The 25,301-nt window shown below is 36.0% G+C and overlaps 1 long non-coding RNA gene across 1 annotated transcript in view; it reads left to right on the top strand.

Annotated features, from left to right (window-relative positions):
- LOC116084732 overlaps positions 1-2,526 on the top strand; it is a 17,455-nt gene extending 14,929 nt beyond the window's left edge. Inside the window, exons 5-6 of the long non-coding RNA XR_004116244.1 lie at positions 715-764; positions 2,447-2,526. This is a non-coding gene — a long non-coding RNA (uncharacterized LOC116084732). The remainder of the gene's footprint in view (positions 1-714; positions 765-2,446) is intronic.
- Positions 2,527-25,301: the final 22,775 nt, after the last annotated feature.

Raw genomic sequence — 25,301 nt, 5'->3', positions numbered from 1 at the left:
AACAGAAAATAGGTTCTGTTTTGTTTTGTCTTAAAAACTAGGTTTATGGACTAGGAAAAATGGTCTGATAACCTGGGTTATAATCTTACACCTGGATTGTTGGATAAGGCATCCTTCAGTTGACAAATTTCTTGAAAAACAGAATATCAGAAAGGATGAAATAGAGCAATCCTTTTTATCCATAATGATGCAGTGAGGGAAATGTGTAAATTCATCCAATTTTCTTTAACACCTTTTTGCATGGCTTAAATTCTGGGAGTTTGCTGTATCCAAACTATTTTAAGTACTCCACTTAGATCAACATTTCTAATTAAACAAGTAGGTTGATTCCTCTATGATTCTAATAGGGAAATATTTTAAAGACTTAACTATCCCAACATAAGAAATGCATACACATTGCTATAATATTGTGTAGTTGATCTTACATAAAATACCATTTGTAGATTTTTGCATTGTTTCTGAAACTGTAAATGTAGCCATTATTCTCCTTAAATATTTGTCACATATTCCATGTTCTGATCTGTCTAAGCCCACTCACTCTCACTGTGCAAATAAGATAAGTCACACATTTCTATTATACTGATGGCTCACAATTAAGTTTCATTCTCCTGGGAAACCAATACTTTAAGCTTATTTTCATATTCTGATATGTGTCCCAGCATTTTTCGTTTAGAATCAAGATTTATGAGACTGATTAGTACTTTTATTCTGTAGGTCACTACTCTGAAGCTACATCGTTGTAAATTCTGATCAAATGCTCACAGGTGAGTGGACCTTTGATAGCTTCCGAGGAGCAATCCTAGTCTAAGTCATCTATGGCCCTGGCTGATTACCTTTCTCTTATCCTCATGCATTCCTTAGCATGATAACTCATTGGTTTGAAGTGGTAAATTACTACATATAGTAAGGAATACAACCATATTTATATATGGAAGGCTGGAAGAAAAAACTCTTTGTTAAAACCAAAGAATATATATCAAATTTATAAATTAGGATTTAGAGATAAAATCAATTCTGTTTTCAGAAATGCTTCTTCTTAATATTTCTTGGGGGAAAAAGTCTGATCATACCTTATTCTGTAGAGTATAAAGAAGAGAACAATTTCAAGTTGCTTATGGAAAAGTATAAATGGATGGGTTATGTTCTAAAGGATTATAAATCAGAGTGACTTAACCAGACTGCAGAATCAGGGTGGTTTTTAGTACATTCCATATGCAAAACCACCCAAACCATATACATATTACATTATTTGAAATGGCAGTATATAATTTTGCTGCTCATACAACAGGCCTCAGATGTTATCTAACAGCTAGCTGCTTGTCTCTACACAAGCCTCAGATATCTCTCAGATATCTCAGAGCTATATGCACATCATCATTTAATATCTAGCAGAAATAAAGTATTTACCAACATTAATGTAATATATAAAAACCTGGCTAAAGTTATTGTAAGGATAAAATTATGAGGGCTGGAGAGATGGCTCAGGCACTAAAGGCTAGGCTGAAAGTGAAGGAATAAAAATATGAACATGTACATGAGTTATTATTATTATTATTATTATTATTATTATTATTATTACTATTATAGTCAACTGTGGATTTTCCCCTCAGTATTTTCAAAAGTTAAAGGAAAATATTTGAAGTATTATGAAATATTTTAAACTATTATAAATAGTTTGAAAATCATTGTTTATTATATCAAGAGTTCTCCATATGGTATGATATTGTACAATACTACAACTATCAGTAACAATATTGAGCAATGCATTAAATTGGAAGAAGGGACACTGAATGTTTCATAATAGGAAAATAACAAGGATTTGAAAAGAAGAGTATGTCTACCCTCACTTAAAGTTTACCCCATGCATTCACATATCCAAAAATTAACTGGTTAACATTAATGTGTAGTTTAATGTTTTATATATTTTTCTAAATATATAACTCATTTTCATAAATAGGAATGCAAAATTGCTTTTAAACTACATGACATGGTTTATATCTACATCTTGTGGGACAGAATTTTGATGTTAAAAACAAATACTACTTAAGTAAAACAAAATGATAATTCATTACTTATTTCATAGACTCATTAAAATGTTGCAAGCCTTTATCATAAAGATTTTCATTAATTTCTACATTAACCAATGAAAGCAGTAAGAAGTTAATTAAACATTTATCAGCTCCGCACCAAAAAAAAAGTAACATATACATGAAATATATGCATAATAAAAATTGGAGATGGGTCACTTAAATGTGCTTCACAGAACTAAACATTTGCAAAAAATAAATATTTTTTGTTTTACTCAAGTATTTGAAATCTGGATAAGCTGCACACATATGCACAATCCCAAACATTGTCTCATTCCTCATTGCTGTAGTTCTACTCAGAAAAACCAGCAGGATCCCAGTAGGATATTTAATAATTGAGTAAGTCTGACCCTTTATAGTGCTGCTGCATTCTCTCGGGAAATGGTAGCCCAGAAGACGCATGCTATGCCGACTCTGAATCTACTGAGCCTGTCTTAATTGCAAGTGAGTGAATCACATTTCACTGGTTTTGTTTGTTTAAATTGGTTAATTTCCATGGTGAAATGCAGAGCTCAGCAATTTTCTGAAGCATGATTTTTTTTTTTTAATGTAATGAAAGTAAGCCAAGTTTTCACACTCTAGAGGGAACTCCTTGATCCATAGCGAAACACATTAGTGTTTTGAAGTTTTCACTCTATTTTGCTCAAATGTGTTCTTCTGGGAGCACATATGCATTGAAACTGTGGCATAAGCTTAATATTGCTGTCACCAAGGATTTAGTTTTGCTTTGACTCTAGATGTAACAATTTTATTGCAATTTTTTTCTGGCTTTTGCTCTTCCATCCATCAAGAAGTATAGAAGAATTATAAATGTATACAGGCCCTGCAATGGTCTTGGCTTTATCTCAAAGAGAAATATTTCCTTATTCATTAAATTATGCCTATTAGGCTAGATACGCTACAGTCCTTGTCAAATTTAATAAACAGTGAAGAAAAGTAGTCATGATGAAATTTTTCTATCATGCCAGTTCCCTTTTTAATAACAAAATTTCTAAAATATATTTTATGAGATTTAAAGATTCCTGTGACAGGATGCAATAGTGAGATATTAATGATTTTCAGATACATAAAACCCAGAACTTCATTACCTGAAACTGCAAAAGCAGAAAAATATAATTCAGGCTCACAAACCTGCTTGCCTCTAAGGGTACTACAAGAACAGCTTGAAACTCTGGGAGCACTGACTTATGCCAAACAACTGTTCAATTTGGGTTCCTGGTTCTAAATGGATTAGATAACCTGAATGACAGAAAACTTTTTTCTACTTTTATTGAGTAAAGTCTGACCCTAGTTGTCTGTTACCTGAACACAGAGTTATTAGAGAAAAGACATGGTTTGCTCAAACTTGTGATTAACAGATGAAATAAATTTTTGTGCATGCACTTTATTCACACAGGGCAAGCAGTGCCACAAACAGTGTTCCCTGAGTTACGTGAAATTGTCAAAGTGTTTCTTGTTTTCATTTCTACCACTCTGATACTAACTTTGCTTTGAATTCACTTCCAATTGATCTGAACATCTACACTGACTAACCTAATCATTAATCAGTGCTTAATATAGCCTGTATTTCAAATGGTCTAGCTTCCTTTCTGTAATTTTGTTTCTCAGTAGATTTCCTACTTACAGCTTATGAAGGTCATGACCTTGCATTCTGTAATCCTCATTTGGCCCAGCATTAGCCCCACCTCATCTCATCTCCTCTGGCCATTCCTCACTCCTCAAGTCCCTGTGTTAGTTACTCCAGGATTTTAGACAGCCTTTAGTGTGACACTGAGTCACGCATGACTCAGCTCTCCACTATATGTTGCTGTATCCTGATAAATTTAAGTATTATTTCAAATCATATTTCACTTCCAAGTTTGATCACATTGATTTTAATGTCTAATTCTAGTGAAAAACAAAATGGTCAAGAATGCTATATCAGTTTAAGTAAAGTACTCAACCCTATTTTCTTTATACTAAATCTCCTTCTAGTTTAATCTTTAAAATATATTGATCTTTAGGATTCAGTGCCAATATTGTTGTTATACATCAAAATGTTTCATTTGGAGTTTCTGAATTCATTTAATGTTTTTTGTTTTGTTTCCATTTTCTTGTTTAAAACACACTGGAGAGGGGAGAGTGAATGAAGACTGGAAGGAATCCCGGAAATGATTTTATTTTTCTTTATACTTTTATTTATTTATTTATTTTAATTTTTATTGTATATTTTCTTTACTTATATTTCAAGTGTTACCTCTTTTCCCAGTTTTGCCCCGCTGAAACCCCCTATCCAATTTCCCTTCCTCCTGCTTCTATGAGGGTGCTCGCCCTCCCACCCACCCACTCCCTCCTCTCTGCCCTGGTATTCCCCTACATTGGGGCATGGAGCCTTCAAAGGACCAAGGGCCTCTCCTCCCATTGTTGTCCATCAAGGCCATCCTCTGCTACATATGAGGCTGGAGCCATGGGTCCCTCCACTTGGTAGGTGTTTTTAAAATTATCATCTTTCATATTCACCTGCTAAAAAAGTAATCTAGTTTGACTTAAAGAATATGAAATATTATCCAACTAGTTTTTGTTTGTTTGTGTGTGTGTTTGTTTGTTTGTTTCCTTTTTCGTTTTGTCATTACTGGTTTTACACATTAATATCTAGTTTCAAATCATTGACTATACCAAGAACTCTGCGAGCTGGGGCTTTAGAACGTGCCCATCCCCCTTACTGGAGTGCCTCTCAAAATTACAATGAAAGGTACTGTTTTATATTGTAAGATACTTAATCACAGGTTAATACTTACTTTTTCTTTTCTTTTCTTTTATTGGATATTTTATTTATTTACATTTTAAATGGTGTCCCCTTTCCTAGTTTCCCCTCCGGAAATCCCCTATCCTCTATCCCCCTCCTTTTCCTTTATGAGGGCGTTCTCCCACCCACTCCTGCCTCCCAGCCCATTCCCCTACACTGGGGCATCAAGCCATCATAGGACCAAGGGCCTCCCCTCCCGTTGATGTCCAACAAGGCCAACCTCTGCTACATATGCAGCTGGAACCATGGGTCCCTCCAAGTGTGTTTCTTACTTGGTATTTTAGTTCCTGAGAGATTTGGGGAGTCTTGTTGGTTGATATTGTTCTACCTATGGCGTTGCAAAACCCTTCAAATATTTTCACTCAAAGCTTTTGGTAGCCAACTGAAAGCTGTGTTTTATTTCCAATACTGAACATTTTACTCATGTTTCTTGCTTTATTTAGCTTTTGCCGTATGTATTAGAATTCTATTGGAGCCATAAGAATTTGTCACAGAGTTATTGATGCAAAACAACAGAAATTATTACACTGGAGTTCTGTAGGGCAAAGAGTAACAACCTGATCACTTGACGAAAGGTCAGTCTTCTAGGTTGTATTACTTTGTAGCATTCCACGGAAACACTTTCTTTCTTGACCATCCCGATTGTTGGGAAATTTGAGTCCATCTGCAGAAAACAAGTCACCAATTACTTATTATACATTTTTCTCATGTCCCTTTATTAACACTCAAAACAAATATATATATATATATATATATATATATATATATATTTGGATTAAATAGTTCTTTCCATTTGGAAAACTCTAACTCTTCTTCCATTTTAGTTTCCTTTCCTTACCATAACCTGTTTGCTTTCTCTGCTTTTGCAAAGGCATTAGGCTCATATTAAACTTATCTGCATATAATGATAGTAGCTGTTTACTATTTCTAAATTATCATACTATTTTATTTTTGTTTTTGAAAACTTGACTATACTATACTACATAGATCCTCCTGTCTGCCTCCCAATTGCATGGACTGCTATGCCCCTGAATAGATTTTACAATGAAAAGGAAAATTGATTTGTGTAAGTTCAGGAAATTACAGTGCTAGGATATTTGGAGAAAGATTCGTATTTCAATAGCATATTGGTACATAATTTCTAATATTGTTTCCTTTCAGTTATAAACTCATTGTAGGATTATTTTTAGCTTTCCTATCATTTCTAAAATGTTACATTAAGGTGAGGTTTTTTGTTTTTTTTTTACTGTATAGGAATGAATTATTGAATAATATCTTTAAGTCAAATGAATAAATGTCTAAATCACCTCAATTGAAGAAATGTAAAAATTTCAGAATAATAACATGCTGATTTCAGATAAATATGTCTTATATAGGTTTCAATTATTAACAATTTATGTATATAAACTTTTCACAATACAAGTAATTTTAAGTATTGATTCTGAAAAGCAGGTGTGGGGAAAGACAAGAGAGAGGGCCAGAGAGCCAGGAGAATGAATCGAAATCTGCAGCTGACTGGGGTGTGGGGGTGTGGGGCATCTTGCGGATGTGCCAGAGACCTGTGATGGTGGAGGCTCCCAGGAATCAATGGGGGGTGACCTTAGCTGAGACAGCAGTGGGGATATGGAATCTGAAGGGGCCAACTCCTGTAGCCAGACAGAAACCCCAGTAGAGGATAGGGACACCAACCCACCTATGCAACTTTAAATGTTAAAGCAAAGTAGGGTTTAGCACATTTTTACTGAAAGATATGATAAACTATTAAATTTTGTTTTTGTTTTTTGAACTATATAACAATTTTCTCAAACAGTTTTGTTGAACAGTACAAACAAAGTATAGTTTAGCTCATGTGAAACTAAGAACTCTTTTCAGGGCACTAACACTGCTCAACTCCCAAATCTGTAATTCCCCATCCACATGCCAAAACATGTTCGCACTGATCTATGGGATTACCACATATTACATAAGATTCTTTCCTACATCCTATATATATGTACATATAAGTTTATATGTGTATATAAACATATTGCTTAAAATAAATATATATAAATATAAATAGGTTTAATGTTTATAATATACAATATAAAACATTATAAGTATAGAATAATACAAATAGATAAATATAAGTATATTTATTTATTATATTATATATCTATATTAATATAAAATGACAATAACTATATAAATAAAATATATGGTATGTAACAATTATAATTATCTGTGTATTATATACATTTCTACATATGATGTGAGAGAGAATAATGTAAATCATTATATAATTAATTATACTGTTATATATTATATATATACATATATATATAAAACATATATAAAATTATTTACCACTTTATTTTTGTTCCTTTTATTTTGGGAAAATATAAAAATGCATTAAAGTGCACCACATTGCCAAGGTTATAAAATTCCTACAGAGTCGATTCCTTCAATAATTTTTTTTTCCTGAACGCCCTCTCTGAGGTCCACACAGACCTGCATGATGGAGGCAGGGTCATATTTTGAGTGCTTTAGATAGCTAAGGAAAAATAACTATCAGTGGATAAAGAATAATGAGATTCAGAAAATGAAATTGCATTGATAATCATAGATTTGGTCAGAGTAAATTAAGGTTTCAGTTGGAGATCTCCAAAAGTTGACTGATAATGTATGTAAGGTGATGTAGGACGGCATGCAGTCACTGGCCCTGGCCAGCTCCAGTTTAACTCCATTTTACCGCTTCTGCTACTGTACTGACTTCATGATCAGAATTCCATGTTGATGGTCACTGGTGTTACTTCTTATAGGATAAAACCAGAATTACTACTAAACTTCCTATGTTAAAACAATGACTATTTATAGGAAAATTAGGGCAGTTTGGGGGTGGTGAATTTCTGAGATATTTACCACTTCTTTGATGTAGATAACAGAAACAGAAAACTTCAAGTAAGCAAAGAAAATAATATTGCATTTTCTTAACATGATTTTGCAGAAGTATCATCTGTTATGTAAAAGTAGTGAGTAAATAGTTGTGGGATTGGTCTAGTCGTATACAGTTTTCATAGAATACCTAATTTTACAATATCGATGTTTGCTTATCAAATATCTAAAACCGTCCACCACTTGATTACATGAGTGCATTTAAGATTTATATTTGTGTCAATCCAGTATCTATCTATTCACTTAATTATTTTCATTTGGCCTCAGAAATCAGTATTAAAGGACAAACTACATGTTTTCTAAAGATCTTTAACTCTCTTAATATTTCCAGCTGTGTGGCATGTTGGGAAGCAGGTGTCTATGGCCCAGGCCTGTGCCACGCACTGGAGGGCAGGATTTTGGATAACATGGCGATTATTCGCAGATCTCTACCTGTCTTCCTCTTCCCAGGTTTTGCTGCCTTGATTTGAATTTATGAGTCCTAGGCATAAGACAGCTTTGACCACCAAGCCAGGGACCCAGCTAACATGAGCAAAAGACTGCCTGCCATCTTCTTGGCTCACTACTAGGGAGGACAAATGATTCTATAAATCATTCTTTAAATGACTTTGTGGCAGATCTTCACCTTGCTGGAATCCTACACTTAATTTAGAATAGAAGAGTTCTCTGGTGACCTTTTCTTGCTCCAGGAGGGATGTTATTGAAAGCTTAGGCCCAAGCCACTCAGTACATTCGGTTTCTTGGTTCTTGATGCTTCATCTTCTCACGTACAATACCACCAACCATAATGAGATTATATCCAGAAGATAAAGCCCTTCAAAGCTGATCAAAGAAGATGCTAGATTTTGAACCCAAATAATATAAGCTAAACAAAGTTTCAAAAGAATATTGTTTCAAAATTCTCATTATATTTCAAGTTGGCCATTTGGGGAATATCAAGCCTTTTGAAAATTCCTGAGGATGGAGATTCCACGAGAAAATTAATGGCTTCATAGGAAGAGAGAACTTGGCTACCAATCTCCTTTTCTCAGCATATGACATCCTCCATATTGCTAGGCTTTCATAGCATCCCTCCTGGAGCTAGGAAAGGACACCAGAGAACACTTCCATTCCAAACTAATAGTAGGATTCCAGCAAGGTGAAGATCTGCCACAAAGTGGTAGACTTTTCACAGACAAATGTTTTCCAATGTGGACTCCTCGGCCTCCAAAAGGGGGAGATATAAACATGTTTTTTTTTCATAAATTACACAATTTGTGCTGTTCTGTCAAACCAACAGAAATAGAACACAGCCCCTCAATTATTGCGTATGCTGTTATATACTAAGTAAACTGTCCTGTTGTATTTACTTTGCTTCATACACAGAGGAGTGGGTCAAACACTCATCCCAGTTAGGATGCGAACTATTTGCTTCTGAAATGCCTTTGAAGCGAGTTTGTACTTACTACTTCTTCCAGATATTTTTCACTTACTTTAGTTGAGGAATATATTTCTTTAATGTGTATAACAATGAGCAACATCAAGTTTTCTTTCAAATTTTTTTTATAAAGAATATGTTTATGATATTTATGATCTGACAGGTAATTTGTATTTGGATGATTAAATCAATATTTACTTTTTTTCCAAAACAATAGACATTTATGTATGAATTAAGGTGATAATTCCAAAATTTATGATAATTTTAAATAAATTCTCACTTTTGTAATATTGATTTTACCATTTAATTGTATGCTTAATATCTCCATTCATTCTAACCTTCCTCTCTGAGCTTTAGAGGATTTAATAACCTTGCTGCTGAATGTACATTAAATATCTTTCCATGTAATTTATGTTTTTGTTGACAGCTTAAATTATTTTTTAAATTGCTTACATTTTTAGTTGATTATAACTATTGGAAGCAAATCTAATTTATTTGAGAGAATCAATTTTCATACCTAGCACCTTACTGACCTTATCATTTTCATCATTTACATTGGGACGGAAACAAATTGTTTTTCATATTGACTATAAATGAAGATAATTCTCTTGTCTTCATTTTTATCTTAATGCCTTTTGCTCTTGTGAACAACTTACACAGCTTTGTAAAGAACACACAAGCTTTGAAAAGAATGTGCAACAACAGCAGATATCTCTGTGCTCCCTCCATTTTAAATAATGAAGGTATAACTACAAGAGAATTAAGTTAATTTGATGTAAGGATGCTTTCTTCATTTCTGTCTTGAACAGGTGTCTCACAGCTCTGGCATCTCCAAAGTTTTGAGCCTCTTAGGTATCCAGACTTCACCTTCACAGAGCGACATCTCTGAGCCTCCACGAAGGGTCATTCCTTCATGGAGAATTGAGAAATTTCCTTGTCATAAAGGGAGATTCCACAAGCTCTTTCTTGTCTTCTCCACTCTAAATCCAGAGTCCCCATTTGGCTAAAGTTAACTAGTTCAGCTGCTTGCTGTGGCTAGAACATGTCCCCTTTTGCTGACATAATTTTCACTACATTTTCATATCTGATGGCTGCCCTCCCTGTGCTTGGCTACCCTAGAACTCAATCTGTAGACCAGGCTGCCCTCCAGCTCAGAGATACTTCTGTGTCTGCCTCCAGAGTACTAGGATTAAAGGTGTGTTCCACTATGCCCTGGCCTAAACTTTTCTTTCCTTTGTTTTCAGGAGTTGAAAGCTTAGTTGGGAGGGGTCTTGCTCTGACATCACCATTCCCATCATTCTGTCTAAGTGTAAAAGTACCAACCAAAACTGTTCATATTTTCTACTGCTCCTTTTCTCCTCAAACTGTACATTTTGCATTTTTTCTTGCCTATCTTGTTCTTGTCCATTAAAAAATCTACATAAACTTGTCACTAATAATACAACACAGCCAATACTAGGCTGTTGTGAAATCTTTACAAGCACAGTTGTTCCAAACCTCTCCAACAGAGCCTCAGGCAAGCTTTTGGGATAAGGACAAAATTCAGCTACATTGTTTATTAAAACTATTACATGAAAGATCTCTAGGCCACATACTCTTCTACTCTGAAACCTCTTAAGTCAGTCCCCAGAGTGTAAATCACCATCTGTATCATTCATGATGGCCTTTGTTCCGACTATTATTTTATATGTTAATCTTACATATCCATGAGCACAGGATATCTTTCCATCTTCTCATAATTGTCTTCAATTTTATAAAGACTTGAAGTTACAGGCCTATAAATCTTTCAATTGCTTGCTTAGCATTATCCAAAGATATTTTTTATTATCTGTGGCTATTGTGTAGTGTGCTGTTTCCCTGATTTCTTTCTCAGCCCATTTGTTATTTATACATAGGAGGCTACTGATTTTATATGTTTTAGTTTATCTTATATATAGCCACTTTGCTGAAGGTGTTAATCAGCTGTGGAAGTTTCTTGGTAGAATTCTGGGGTTACTTATGTATACTACTATATCATCTGTCTCTCCATGATCTAGTTTCTTTGTCTTAATGCTCTAGCTTTACTTTTTAAGTATTATATTGAATAGATATGGAGAGAGTAAACATCCTTGTCTTATTCCTGATTTTAGTAGAATTACCTTATATTGCTCTCCATTTAATTTAATGTTTGCTATAGGCTTGCTCTAAACTGCTTTTACTATGTCACTGGTAGGCCTGATTTCTCTAAGGCTTTTATCATGGGAATTTGTCAAAGACTTTTTTGGCATCTAATGAGATGATTATTTTTTTCTTTCAATTTGTTTATATGGTGGACTGCCTTGACAGATTTTCCTATGTTGAACCCTCACTGCATCTTTATGATGAAGCCTACTTCATCATAGTGGATGGTATTTTTGTTGTGTTCTTGGATTCAGCTTGTGAATATTTTGTTAAGTATTTTTGCATCATGTTCATGAGGGAAATTGGTCTGTAATTCTCTTTCTTTCTTGAGCCTTTTTGTGCTCTAGGTATCAGAGTTACTGTGGCTTCATAATATGAATTTGGCAAAAGGATTCCAAGTTCCATAGTAGTCTGAGTTACTTAGCAAGACTGGATCTCAAAATACAAAAAAAAATATGGTGTTGGGGTTGGAGGACAGGAGATAAAAGGCCTCTCTGAAAGCTCCTCTGCCTGTTGCTTGCCAAATGCATGCAAAGTCCCCAATGCTTTACAATATAACTATTAATGTACAGAGAACTGTACTTGTGTAGGAGCACCAGCATGATAAATCTACTCCTGTTTACTTTGTTCACCTCAAGTAGCTCCAAAGTGTAATATCTGTAAGGTATTTAAAAATCAATTATATGCACTTATTAAACAAAGGCCTTAACTTCAGACTGTACCCAACAAGGACCGCCATCTTCCAACTGACTTAGGGGACATACAAAACATACAAGCCTACAGACTAATCTGAATAATTAAAAGTAGATGGTGAAAATTCTACCACTGAGGCCTATTTGTAACCACAAATCTGATACATATACAGCAATGAAGGAATGCAAGGTTAACTGCTAAATAGTTTTTAGGTAGTTAACACTTACAATCATTGTGAAAATCAATGGTACAATCTGCTCAAACCAAGGCAACACCTTTTCATTGTAGCCACTGAATTTTGAGTGTAAAAATATGTGATACTTTAGCTAGTATATAAACATTAGTATCCTCCTAAAAAAGAAACAAAACAGACAGCCACATGGACACATACAGAAGGAGGAAGTATGAGTAGGAGGTAGTAAAATCCATTCCTATTTAAATATATAGAAAAGCTAAAATTCTTTATGGAACCTCATATAAAATTCCTTCATGACCTAAGAGCACATACAAAATCATATTTAGAAAGTTTATTTCTATGAAGAAAAAATGAATTTGGCAATATTCCTGTTTTGATTTTATGGGTTAATGTGAGGAGTATTTGTATCAAATTCTGTGCTAAAACCATCTGATACTTGGCTTTTGTTGGGGAGGAGGGGGTACTTTTAATGTAATAACTGATTCTATTTAATAGGGAATACAGCTTTATTTACATCATTTATCTGGTCTTGATTTAATATTAATAAAATATTCTTTTTTGGTAATGGTATCTACCAAAAAAAAAAAAATTTCCATTTCCTTTAGATTTTTCCAGTTTTGTGGGATCCAAAGAAAAGGTGAGTGGGGTGAGACAGGGCTAATGCTACTGTTCTGTAGTAATGCTTGTGATGCTGCTGGGGGAGTGGGTCTAGAGGAACCATGAGAGAGGAGAAGCTCTGTACCAGCTCTTCTAGTTCTGTGAAATGTGATTGATATAGGTCTAATCTTTCTTGTGTGTGAGCATCCACTTTTGCCAGTACCATTTTTTTTCATTATCATATATTAAATAGCTGTAGTTGTGTCTACCCATGTTTGGGACTCAATTTTGTTTCACAGGTCTACATGTCTGTTTTTATGCCAGCACTATATTACTTTTATTTTTTATTAGATGTTTTCTTTATATACATTGCAAATTTTATCTCCTCAGAAAACTTCACTATCCCATACCCCCTCTCCTTGATCACTAACCCACTTGCTCTGATTTTTCTGTCCTGGCATTCCCCTACACTGGGGCATCAAGCCTTTAGGAGACCAATGGCCTCTCCTCTCACTGATGTCCTACAAGGCCATGCTCTGCTACATATGCAGCTGGAGCCATGGCTCCCTCCATGTGTACTCTTTGGCTGGTGGTTTAGACCCTGGGAGCTCTGGGGGTACTGAATGATTCATATTGTTATTCCTTCTATGGGGCTGCAAACCTCTTCAGTTCCTTGGGTCTTTTCTCTAGCTCCTTCATTGGGGACCCTGTGCTCAGTCCAGTGGATGGCTGTGAGCGTCCACTTCTGTATTAGTCAGGTACTGTCAGAGCCTCTCAGGAGACAGCTATATCAGGCTCCTGTCAGCCAGCATTGCTGGCATCCACAATTGTGTCTGGGTTTGGTGACTGTATATGGGATGGATCCCTAGGTGGGACAGTCACTGGATGGCCTTTCCTTCAGTTTCTGTCCCAAACTTTGTCTCTGTATTTCCTACCATGGGTATTTTGATCCACCTTCTAAGAAGGACCAAAGTATCCACACTGTGGTCTTCCTTCTTCTTGAGTTTCATGTGGTCTGTGAGTTGTATCTTGGGTATTCCAAACTTCTGGGCTAATATCCACTTATCAGTGAGTGCATGCCATGTGTGTTCTTTTGTGATTGGGTTATCTCACTCAGGATGGTATTTTCTAGTTCTACTTCAGCAAAATTGCTGGTTACAAAATTCAACAAATCAGTGGCCTTCTTCTACTATATTACTTTTAATATCATGGGTCTCATGATACTATACCTTAGTATCTAAGAATTTTAATCCCTTCAGCATTGTTTTTGTTTGCTTGTTTGCTGTAAATGAGGATTTTTTCTTTCCAGTGATTCATATTTTCTTGACCCAAATTGTTACCAGCTCTGCAATGTTTATTTATATATTTTGTAATGCTTACAATAATTTCAAATATTGGTACTAGTTAATGGTACATATACATAATTTTAATTCCTTCTCATTTTATTTATGCTTCTTAATATTTTGCTATGCTTGATTTTAATTTTCACATTACCATGATAATCTTATGTTATATGACTGTGTCTTTCATAAGACTAATAATTTTTCTTGGATGTGACATATTTTCACTTACTCTTCAAAATCTTTTAGTCAATAGATGACTGAGTATAAGTGTTATGTAAACTTTTATTTCTTATACTTTTATTATGCATTTAAATTTTAATTTATTTTTAAAGTTGTATATCCTTTGACTAAATAATTTCCTTTATTTCAAAATATTTGTTATTTTAGCCATCAATTGTATCTTTTTTATTAAGGATCTAGAATTGATTTTGTATGTGCTCTGAGGTCATAAAAGAATTTTTTTCTGGGTAAAGATAATATTTATTGCATTGGATGTGTGCAGTAACATAAATACAATTTTTAAACTTTTTGTAATTTCCCTAAGGATCAGTTAACCTGTTCTTTTGTTTCTACTAATTTTATTTATTTATTTTTAAAATTTAATTTCTTTTAACTATTCACTTTACATCCCACTCAGTCACCCACTGCAGCAATTCTTAATCTCCCTTCTCCACTTCTTCTCTGAGAAGTTGGGGAACCCCCTGGGTATCCACTATATCCTGGCACTTGAAGTCTCTGAGAGGCTAGGCACTTCCTCTCCCACTGAGGCCAGACAAAGTAGCCCAGGTAGTTGAACACATCCCAGGTGTAGGCAAGAGCTTTTGTAATAATCCCCACTCCAGTTGTTTGATTAAGCTGCACATCTGCTATATATGAGCAGAAAGCCTAGGTCCAGCCTGTGTATGTTGGTGGTTCAGACTCTGAGAGCCCCAAGAACACAGGTTAGTATACTTTGTTGCTCTTCCTGTGGAGTTCTGTCACTTTCCAGTCTACAGTTCTTCTATAAGAGTCCCCAAGATCCTTTGCCTTATAGAAGCTTTGCAATTTTATGAAGGCTCATTTGTATATTGTTGATCTTAGAACATAAACCATTGGTGTTCTGTTCAGGAAAATTTCCCCTGTGCCCATGTATTCAAGGCTCTTCCTTACTTTCTCTTCTTTCAGTTTCAGTGTATCTGGTTTTATGTGGAGGTCCTTGATCTACTTGGACTTGAGCTTTGTACAAGGAGATAAGAATGGATTAATTTGCATTCTTTTATATGCTAACCACCAAATGAGCCAGCACCAGTTGTTAAAAATGCTGTCTTTTTTCCACTGGATGGTTTTAGCTCCTTTGTCAAAGATTAAGTGAGCATAGGTGCGTGGGTTCATTTCTGGATCTTCAGTTCTGTTCCAGTGATCCACCTACCTGTCACGGTATCAATACCATGCAGTTTTTATCACTATTGTTCTGTAATACAGTGAGGTCAGGGATGGTGATTTCCCCAAAGTTCTTTTATTGTTCAGAATAGTTTCCACTATCCTGGGTATTTTTGTTATTCCAGATGAATTTGCAAATTAATCTTTTTAACTCTATGAAGAGTTGAGTGAGAATTTTGATGGGGATTCCATGGAATCTGTAGATTCCTTTTCTCAAGATGGCCAATTTTACTATATTAATCCTGCCAATCCATGAACAATAGGACAAAATGGCAACCAACAGATTTGGAAAAGATCTTTACCATTGCTACATCCAAGAGAGGGTTAATATCCAATATATACAAGTAACTTAAGAAGTTATACTCCAGAGAATCAAATAACACTATTTAAAAAATGGAGTCCAGAGCTAAACAAAGAATTCTCAACTGAGGAATACTGAATGGCTAAGAAGGACCTAAAGAAAAATTCAACATCCTCAACATCAGGGAAATACAAATTAAAACAACCCTGAGATTTGACCACACAACAGACAGAATGGCTAAGATCAAAAACTCAGGTAACAGAAGATGCTCGCAAGGTTGTGGAGAATAAGGAGCATCACTCCATTATTGGTAGGATTGCAAGCTGGTACAGCCATTCTGGAAATCAGTTTGATGCTTCCTCAGAATATTGGACACAGTATGAGGACTTCACTATACTACTCCTGGGCATATACATGTACTCTGCTATGTTCACAGCAGCTTTATTGATAATAGCCAGAGGCTGGAAGGGACCCAGATGTCCTTCAACAGAGGAATTGATATAAAAAATATGGTACATTTACACAATTGAGTACTATTCAGCTATTAAAAACAATGACTACATGAAATTCTTAGGCTAATGAATGGAACTAGAAAATATCATCCTCAGTGAGGTAACCCAATCACAAAGGAACACATATGGTATGTACTCACTAATAAGTAGATGTTAGCCAAAGATCTCAGGATACCCAAAATGCAATTCACAGACCACTTGAAGCTCAAGAACAAAGACCAAAATGTGAATACTTAGGTCCTTCTTAGAAGTGGGAACAAAATACCCATGGGAGGACATACAGAGACAAAGTGTGTAGCAGAGACTAAAGGAAAGACCATCTAGAGACTGCCCTACCTGGGGATCCATCCCATATATAGTTACCAAACCCAGACACAATTGTGAAAGCCAACAAGTGCTTCTGACAGGAACCTGATGTAGCTGTCCTGAGAGGCCCTGAAAAATACAAATGCAGATGCTCACAGCCAACCATTGGACTGAGCAGGGGTCCCCAGTGGAGGAGTTGGAGAAAAGACTGAAAGAGTGGAAGGGGTGTGCAGCCGCATAGAAAGTATCAACCAATCAGAGCCCACAAAGCTCCCAAAGACTAAACCATCAACCAAAGAGTACACATGGAGGGACCCATGGCTCCAGTTACATATGTAGTTGAGGATAGCCTTGCCAGGCATCAATGAGAGGAAAAACCCTTGGTCCTGTGAAGTCTGGATTCACCAGTGTAGGGGAATGCTGGTACAGGAAAGCTGGAGTAGGACGGTGTTTGAGGGAACACCCTCATAGAAGAAGGGGGAGGAGGGATGGGATAGGGGGTTTCTGGATGGGAAACCAGGAAAGGGGATAATATTCGAAATTTAAAGGGAATATCTAATCTATTCAAGAAATAAAAATAAAAATAAACTTAAAAAACAAGAGTAACTGGATTAACAACAAGAAAAAAAGAGTCCCCAAGCTCCATGCACTGCTTGACTCTGGGTGCCTGTATCTATCTGAATAAGCTGCTGGTGTAGCCTCTCAACAGACAGCATGCTCCTCTCTCCAAACAGAACAGATACATCATTAATAGTGTTGTGGATTTTTGCTTGCCTGCAGGATGAGTCTCTAGTAGGGCTTGTTACTGTTCGGTCATTGCCTCAGTCTCTGTTCTGTCCACTGTGCCTGCATTACTTATAAACAATAAATTTTGGGTTGAAAGTTTTTGTGGGTAAGTTGGTGTCTCTGTTGCTCCACTGGGGTTCCTGCCCCAGTTCAGGAGATACCCTCTTCAGGTTCCATTTTCCCAATGTTGTGAGTCACTGATAAGGTTACCCCCATTAATTCATGGGCACCTCCCTTGTCCCAGGTCTCTGTCTAATCATGAAGATACCCCTTACCTCCTCATCCCTGTCAGTTGCAGATTTCCATTCATTTTCATAGCCATCTAGCCACCCCTCCTGTCCTTCTCCACATCAGAACATGAATAATCCATTCCCCTCCCCATGCTCCTCTGTCCCAGTACCCTCCCTCAGTATGTGTCTTCACAAGAATTTTATTTGTCATTTTAATAGCTATTCTATGTACTGAAACAGAAATAAAGTTTACTACCTCCTGCTTTACAAACCTCTTTTAGTATGCGCCCTGACATCCTCATATCTATATTTAAGTTCATTGCTTTATGAGATAGCCAGTCTTGAACTAAGTTTCTTCTGAAGTGCTCTGTCAGCCCAGATCACAGACAAAACTATTTTGTAAGATGAAAGTATTACCCATGGACCCGGCCAGTCTCAGGAAAAGTAACGGCTCTTGTTTGTATGAAAACACACAGGAAGTTCCAGGTGATTTGTGTTGAATGTGAGAAATCCATCAGCACCTCTTATTTTGACCATCTGCCTGTGTTTGGTGGCAGCTGTTTTGGAAGGTTTATGAAGTTTTAGGATTCAGAGATTATCTGGTAAAGTGAGTCACAATAAGAGGGTGTCTGAAGATTGTTCTGTTCCTAGTTGCCTCCTGAGCTCTCTGCTTCCATTAGCCAGAGATGTGGACAAACATCTGCCTCATGGTCCAACAACCTGCAGGGAGCTACTTCCACTGGCATTACTTCTCCATCATAAAGGAATGACTTCATAGAATTTTAGAGAAATTCTTCCTTCTCCTTTAAAGTATTTCTTGTCTTTTCTAAGACAGAGATTTTGAAACTGAGACCAGATGATATTGCGTCATGCCAAGGAGCAGGAAAGCAGACATCAGTGTGGCCAGAAATCAGAGAGAGAGAGAGAGAGAGAGAGAGAGAGAGAGAGAGAGAGAGAGAGAGAGAACAAAGTAGCTGTCACTTAAAATTGTGCAAGTGGGTTATTTTCTCCACTGGGGCCCCACTCAGAGAACTTTCATATCCTTATTACATAGTGCAGGACCATACCTACAATGCACATGGTTTCAGCACAAATTTTGTCATACAATAAAGGTGCCAACTTTGTACTTTCTGAAGTGATAAGCCTTATGGAATCTGGTAGGCACACCAGTTCTCAAACCATCTATTGGTCTGGATGAAATGGCACATATTTTTAATTCCAACACGTAGGAAGCAAAGTCAGGAAGACTTCTGTATGTTTAAGGGAAGCTGGTCTACAAAGGGGGCTACAGGTTAGCCAGGGCTCCATAATACGACCCTATCTCAAAACTAATGAACAACCCTAACAAAAATATGTCCAAGGAAGCAAGCATATCACTTTTCCCAAACTTTAATGTAAACAAGCACGCATGTATTAGGGGCAAAGAACTTGTTTGGTTGTGTCTGTTTTTGTTGTGGACCATGGTATTAGCCCTTGTTGAATGTTAAATTGCCATGGTGATATATCCTAAATATTCTTTGGATCACCAAACTATGAAATGTTATTATTTATACATGGTGTTAAAATAGATTAAAAATATCTGCAATGCCTTTGTAGTTCCTTAGGTTATTTTAAAAATGAAAAACAATTGACATACATGACAGGTACCCATCTATCTGTGTATTTAATAAAGCCAAATGTGATGAAGACTAATGTACCATATTGATGTTTGCAGAATTTCATTAATGTGTTTCCAGACTATCATAACTCACTCACCTCTGTTGAGTTTATGAGCCATGGGGTTTGCTCCAGCACATAAAATCAGCTTCCCTATCACAATATGGAGACTAATAATATCAGAGATGACACTTCTTCACATTTTGAAACAAGGTGACTCATTTATTTTTCCCTCCCCTGGGCAAAAGGACAATGAGTCTTTCAAGTTATAGCTCACATTAGATGCAAAGTGTCTGGTAAGATTCTAATTTTTCTTTAAAAATACAAAAATTTCAAAATCCTACAATAATTTTATTTCTGCACAGAAGTACAACTTATGTATCTAGTAAACTGCATGCTATATAAATGATTAATTTCTATCCTTATTGCAATTGAAATACCTTTAAAGTCACCTAGCAGCATTAAAATCCACTGACACAAATGATCATTCATTAAGTCTCTATGATCTATGAGGGCAAAAACAATTTGCAGATATTTTGCAATAAACTTTTCTCAGTCTCAGTCTTAGTCTTGTTGAGACCCCTCAAACAAAAAAAAATTACTAGCTATATAGTATTATAATTAGATTTTTAAAAAGGATAGAACTTTATCATGTCCACATTGTATATATGTTTTACTTTATATCAGCACCTTTCAAGACTGAGTTAGCATTATATAATTAATCTTTCATTAAAATACATCATGTATTTGTAACTGTAAACAGCAAGAATAAAGAAGGTAGGAAAGAAATCAATGTGTTTATGATGTGACTTCTTTCTGCTTATTCTTCAAAGCATCCCTGGTGCCCTGATCCCTGTTTGTGCACACACCCCATTTGGTCCCCTTCTGCCTCACTGCCCTTCATATTTTGCTTTATTATAGAAAATGCATTCTCTTTCAAATCTAATTCATTTTTCCCACTCTGTTTGGAAAGCTTGAGTGGAGTTTTTTGGTTGACAGCATCCTTGGGATCATGTAAGTCTCAGTTTTATTGCCAGGCAGGTGAAAGAGGTTGTATTCTGCAGCTACTTTCACAAAACAGGAATGAATGAATCTGTGTTTTTACAGATGTTTTCACAAATAATAGAGGATTTAGGTTTTAAGAACTATGAAAACATAATTTCAGGCCCTGTTTTCTCACTGAATAAGGAAGAACTATTCCCAAATTTCTCAGAAACCACCACGTTGTTTTCCAGACTGTTAGTAGAAGTTGGTACTTTCTCCAGAAATGGAGGCATCTTCCCCTTGCTCCTCTACAGCATGTGCTGTTCCTTGAAATTTTGATCTTAGCCATTCTGATGGGTATAGGGTGGAATCTAAGAGTCATTTTGATTTTCACTTTTCTGATGACTAAGGAACTTGAACATTTCTTTAAGCACTTTACATCTATTAGAGATTCCTCTCTTGAGAATTCTGTTTAACTCTCTATCCCATGTTTTAGTGTAGTTACTTGGTTAGGTGGTGTCTAACTTCTTAGTTCTTTGTGCATGTTATGTATTAGCTCTCTGCTGGATGTGGGGTTGGTTGTGATCTTTTTCCCATTCTGTAGGCTGCTGCTTTCTTATATTGGTGGTGACCTTTGCCTTACAGAAGCTATTTGATTTCGTGAAGTCCTATTTGGTACTTCTTGCTTTTAGTGGCTGAACTATTGTTCTTCAGGAAGTTGTATCCTGTACCAATGAATTCAGACTCATTGCAAACAATATTCTCTATTAGATTTAATGTATTAAGTTTTATATTAATGTCTTTGATCCACTTCAACATGAGTTTGTACTGAGTGGTAAATATAGATTTATTTGCATTCTTCTACATGCAGACATCAAGTTAGAGCATAAACATCTGCTGCTTTTTTTTTCTCCCATCGTCTGGTTTTGGCTTCTTTTTATGTGTGTATATTTATTTCTGAGTCTTTGATACAATGCGAGGGAAATCAACCTGTCTGTTTCTATTCCAATGCCATACAGTTTCTATTGCTATCGCTCTATAGTACAGCTTGAAATAAGAGATGGCTATGCCTCCAGAGTTGCTTTACTCTACATGACTGTTTTAGCTATTCTCAAATTTTTCTTTTTCCATATAGAGTTGTGAATTGATTTTTCAAGATGTGTAAGGAAATGTTTTTGAATTTTGATTGAATCTGTAGATTGCTTTTGATGAGATAGCATTTCAATATTTTAATCCTATCAATCCATGAGCATGGGAGATCTTTCCATCTTCTGATATCTTCTTATTTATTTCTTCAGAGAACTGAAATTCTTGCCATACTGGTCGTTCATGTGTTTGGTTAGAGTTTCCATGATGTTTTAGATGATCCGTGCATATGATCGGGTTTTGTTTCTCTGAATTCTTTCTCAGGCCATTTCTGGAGGTCTAGAGATTTTTTTCCAGACAATTTTGTATCTAGCCATTTTGCTAAGGTGTTTATCAATTGTAGGAGTTCTCTGGTTGAACTTTAGAGGTCACTTATGTGTACTAATGTATTATCTGTGAATAGGAGAATTTTAATGATTATATCTGCTTCCTTGGGGGATATAAGACTACTTCATTGTCTACCTGATATTGATTTAAACTTAGTAAGTGTTATCTATACAGGAAATCACCCATTTAATTTAGATCTTCCAATTTTTATAGAGGACATATTATTGAAGAAAAGCCTAATGATTCTTTGTATTTCCTCAGTATCTTTTATTATGTGCCTCTTTCAATTTATCATTTGGGAAATTTGGATATTATCTCTATGCCTTTTAGTTAGTTTGGCTAAAGGTTTGTCGATCCTGTTGATTTTTTCAAAGAACCAGATTTTGATTTCATTAATTCTTCATGTTTTTTGCTTTGGTTCTCATTAACTGATTTTAGCCCTGGGCATGATTGTTTCCCGCTATCTACTCTGCTTGGGTGTGTCTGATTCTTTTCATCCTAGATGTGTTTTGTTTAGTTGCTAGGGAGAGATTGCTCCAGTTTCTCTGTAAAGGCACTGAGTGCAATAACCTTTAGTCATGGTACTACTTTCATCATTTCCTACATTTTTTGAGAGGATGTGCCTTCATGGTCACTGAATTCTAGAAAGTCTTTAACTTCTCTGACCCAGTAGTTATTGAATTGTGAGTGGTTCAGTTTCAATAAGTTTGTAGGCTTTCTTTTGTTTCTGGTGTTGTAGATGTCCAGCTTTAATCCAGAGTGATCTAGTGAGGTGCAATGGGTTATTTCCAACTTCTTTATCTGTTGAGGTTTGCTTCCTGACCTATTTTATTGTCAATGTTGAGGAATATTCTGTGAGGTACTGAGGAGATATCACATTGTGCTTGAGTGAAATGTGTTGTAGATAGGTTTTGGGTCCATTTGATTCATAACTTCTGTTAGTGTCATTACTTCTATGTTTAGTTTCTGTTGATGACCTGTCCATTTGTGAAAGTGGAGTGTTGAAGCTTCAGACTATTAGTGTGTGGGATTTGATATGTGATTTTAGCTTTAATGATCTTTTATTTATAAATGTGAGTGCCCTAATATTTGGGGCATAAATGTTCAGAATTAAGACACCATTTTGCTGGATTTTTTTCTTTGATAAGTATAAAGTGTCCTTTCCAGCTCTTTGATTACTTTTCATTGAAAGTCTATTTTCTTAAATATTAGAACAGCCACTCAGCTTGTCTCTTGGGTCAGTTTACTTGGAAAAACTTTTCCCAGTCCTTTATTCTGAGGTAATGTCTATCATTGTTGCTGAAGTAGTTTTCTTGTATCCAGCAGGATAGATTCTGTCAAAGCATCCACTCTCTTAGTTCTTGCATTCTTATTAGGGAATTGAGTCCATCAATGTTGAGAGACACTAATAACCAATGATTATTAATTCTTGTTATTATGATGTTGGTGGTGGTAGTGTGTATGTGTGTGTGATTCTCTTCTTTTAGTTCTACTTGTGTGAACTCATTTATTTATTGTGTTTTCTTTGATGTAGTTAACCTCCTTGTGTTGGAATTTTCATTCTAATATCCTTTGTAGGGCAGGAATAGTGGAAAGTTATTATTTAAGTTTGATCTTGGCATGTTATAGCCTGGTTTCTCCACCTATGGCACTTGGCAATGCTGTTAGTATAGTAGTGTAGACTGACATCTATAATCTTTTGGGGTCTACAAGACATCTGCCCAGGCCTCTCTGGCCTTTAGAGTCTCTGATGAGAAGTCAGGTGTAATTCTGATAGATTTGCCTTTTAATCTTACTTTGCCTTTTCCCCTTGCAACTTTTAATGATTTTTTTTTGTTGTTGTTGCTGTTTATTTTGCTTTGTTTTTAATATTTAGTGTATTCTTTATCATGAGGCAAGAGAATGTTTTCTGATTCAATCTATTTGGGGTTCTGTAGGCTTCTTGTACATTTATAGACATCCCTTTCTTTAGGTTATCTTAATTTTCTTCTATGATTTTGTTAAAGATATTTTCAGGTCCTTTGAGGTTGGAATCTCCTTCTTCTATTCCTATTTTTCTTAGATTTGATCTTTTCAGAGTGTCCCAATTTTTCTGGATGTTTCATGTTAGGAACACTTAAAATTTTCTTTGACCTATGTGTCAATTTCTCAGTTTCTTCTATCATAACATCTTATAGTCTGTGCCTGAAATTCTTTCTTTCATCTCTTGTATTGTATTGGTGATACTTTATTCTTTAGTTCCTGTTCTCTTTTCTAGGTTTTTTACCTTCTCCAGGATTGTATCAGGATTCTTTTTCTTCTATCTCATTTACAGGTCTGAAACAGTTTCATTCATTTCCTTCTCATTTTTGATTGTATTTTCCTGTATTTCTTTAAGGATTTCATTCATTTCCTCTTTAAAAGCCTCTAATATCTTCAAAACATTAGATTTAAGATAATTTTCTTACACTTAGGATATGTTAAGATAAGATATCTCTTTAAAGGCCTCTAACATATTCAAAACATTAGATTTAAGATAATTTTCTTGCACTTTGGATGTGTTATGATATTTTGGGCTTGCTGAAGTAGCATAGCATGGTTTTGGCGATGCCATATTGCCCTGGCTTTTGCTGATTATGTTTTTTTATTGGATATTTTATAAATTTACATTTCAGATGTTATCCCCTTGCTGGTTTCCCCTCTAGAACCTCCCCCATCCCATCCTACCTTCCCCTGTTTCTATGAGGTTGCTCTCCCCCCACCCAACCACTCCCATCTCACTACCCTAGCATTCCCCTACACTGGGGCATGGAGCCTTCGCAGGACTAAGAGCCTCTCAACCTATTCACATTGACAAAGCCATCCTCGGCTACGTATGCAGCTGGGGCCAGGAGTCCCTCCATGTGTACTCCTTGGTTGGTGGTTTAGTCCCTGAGAGCTCTGGGCAGGGGCATTGGTTGGTTAATATTGTTGTTCTTCCTGTGGGGTTGTAAGCCTCTTCAGCTCTATCAGTCTTTTCTCTAGCTCTTCCATTGAGGTGCCCATGCTTAGTCAAATGGTTGGCTGTGAGCATCCACCTCTGTATTTGTCAGGCTCTGGCAGAGCCTCACAGGAGACAGGTATAACAGGCTTCTGTCAGCAAGCACTTCTTGGCATCTGCAATACGGTCTGGAGTTGGTGTCTGTATATGGGATGGATTCCCAGGTGGGGCAATCTCTTGAGAGCTTTTTCTTCATTTTCTGCTCCATAATTCCCCACCTCCATTTCCTTTAGATAAGAGCCATTCTAGGTTAAAATTTGGAGATGAGTGGGTGGCCCCAAACTCCAACCAGGGGCCTTACCTAACCTTTGGATATGATCTCTACAGTTTCTGCCTCCCCTTTGTTGGGCATTTCAGCTAATCTCATTCCCATTGGGTCATGGGATCCTCTTGCTTTTCTGGCATC

The sequence above is a fragment of the Mastomys coucha genome, unplaced genomic scaffold (assembly GCF_008632895.1).
Source record: "Mastomys coucha isolate ucsf_1 unplaced genomic scaffold, UCSF_Mcou_1 pScaffold9, whole genome shotgun sequence".
In the NCBI taxonomy this organism is placed as follows: domain Eukaryota; kingdom Metazoa; phylum Chordata; class Mammalia; order Rodentia; family Muridae; genus Mastomys; species Mastomys coucha.
This window is presented reverse-complemented; position numbering and strand designations above follow the sequence as displayed.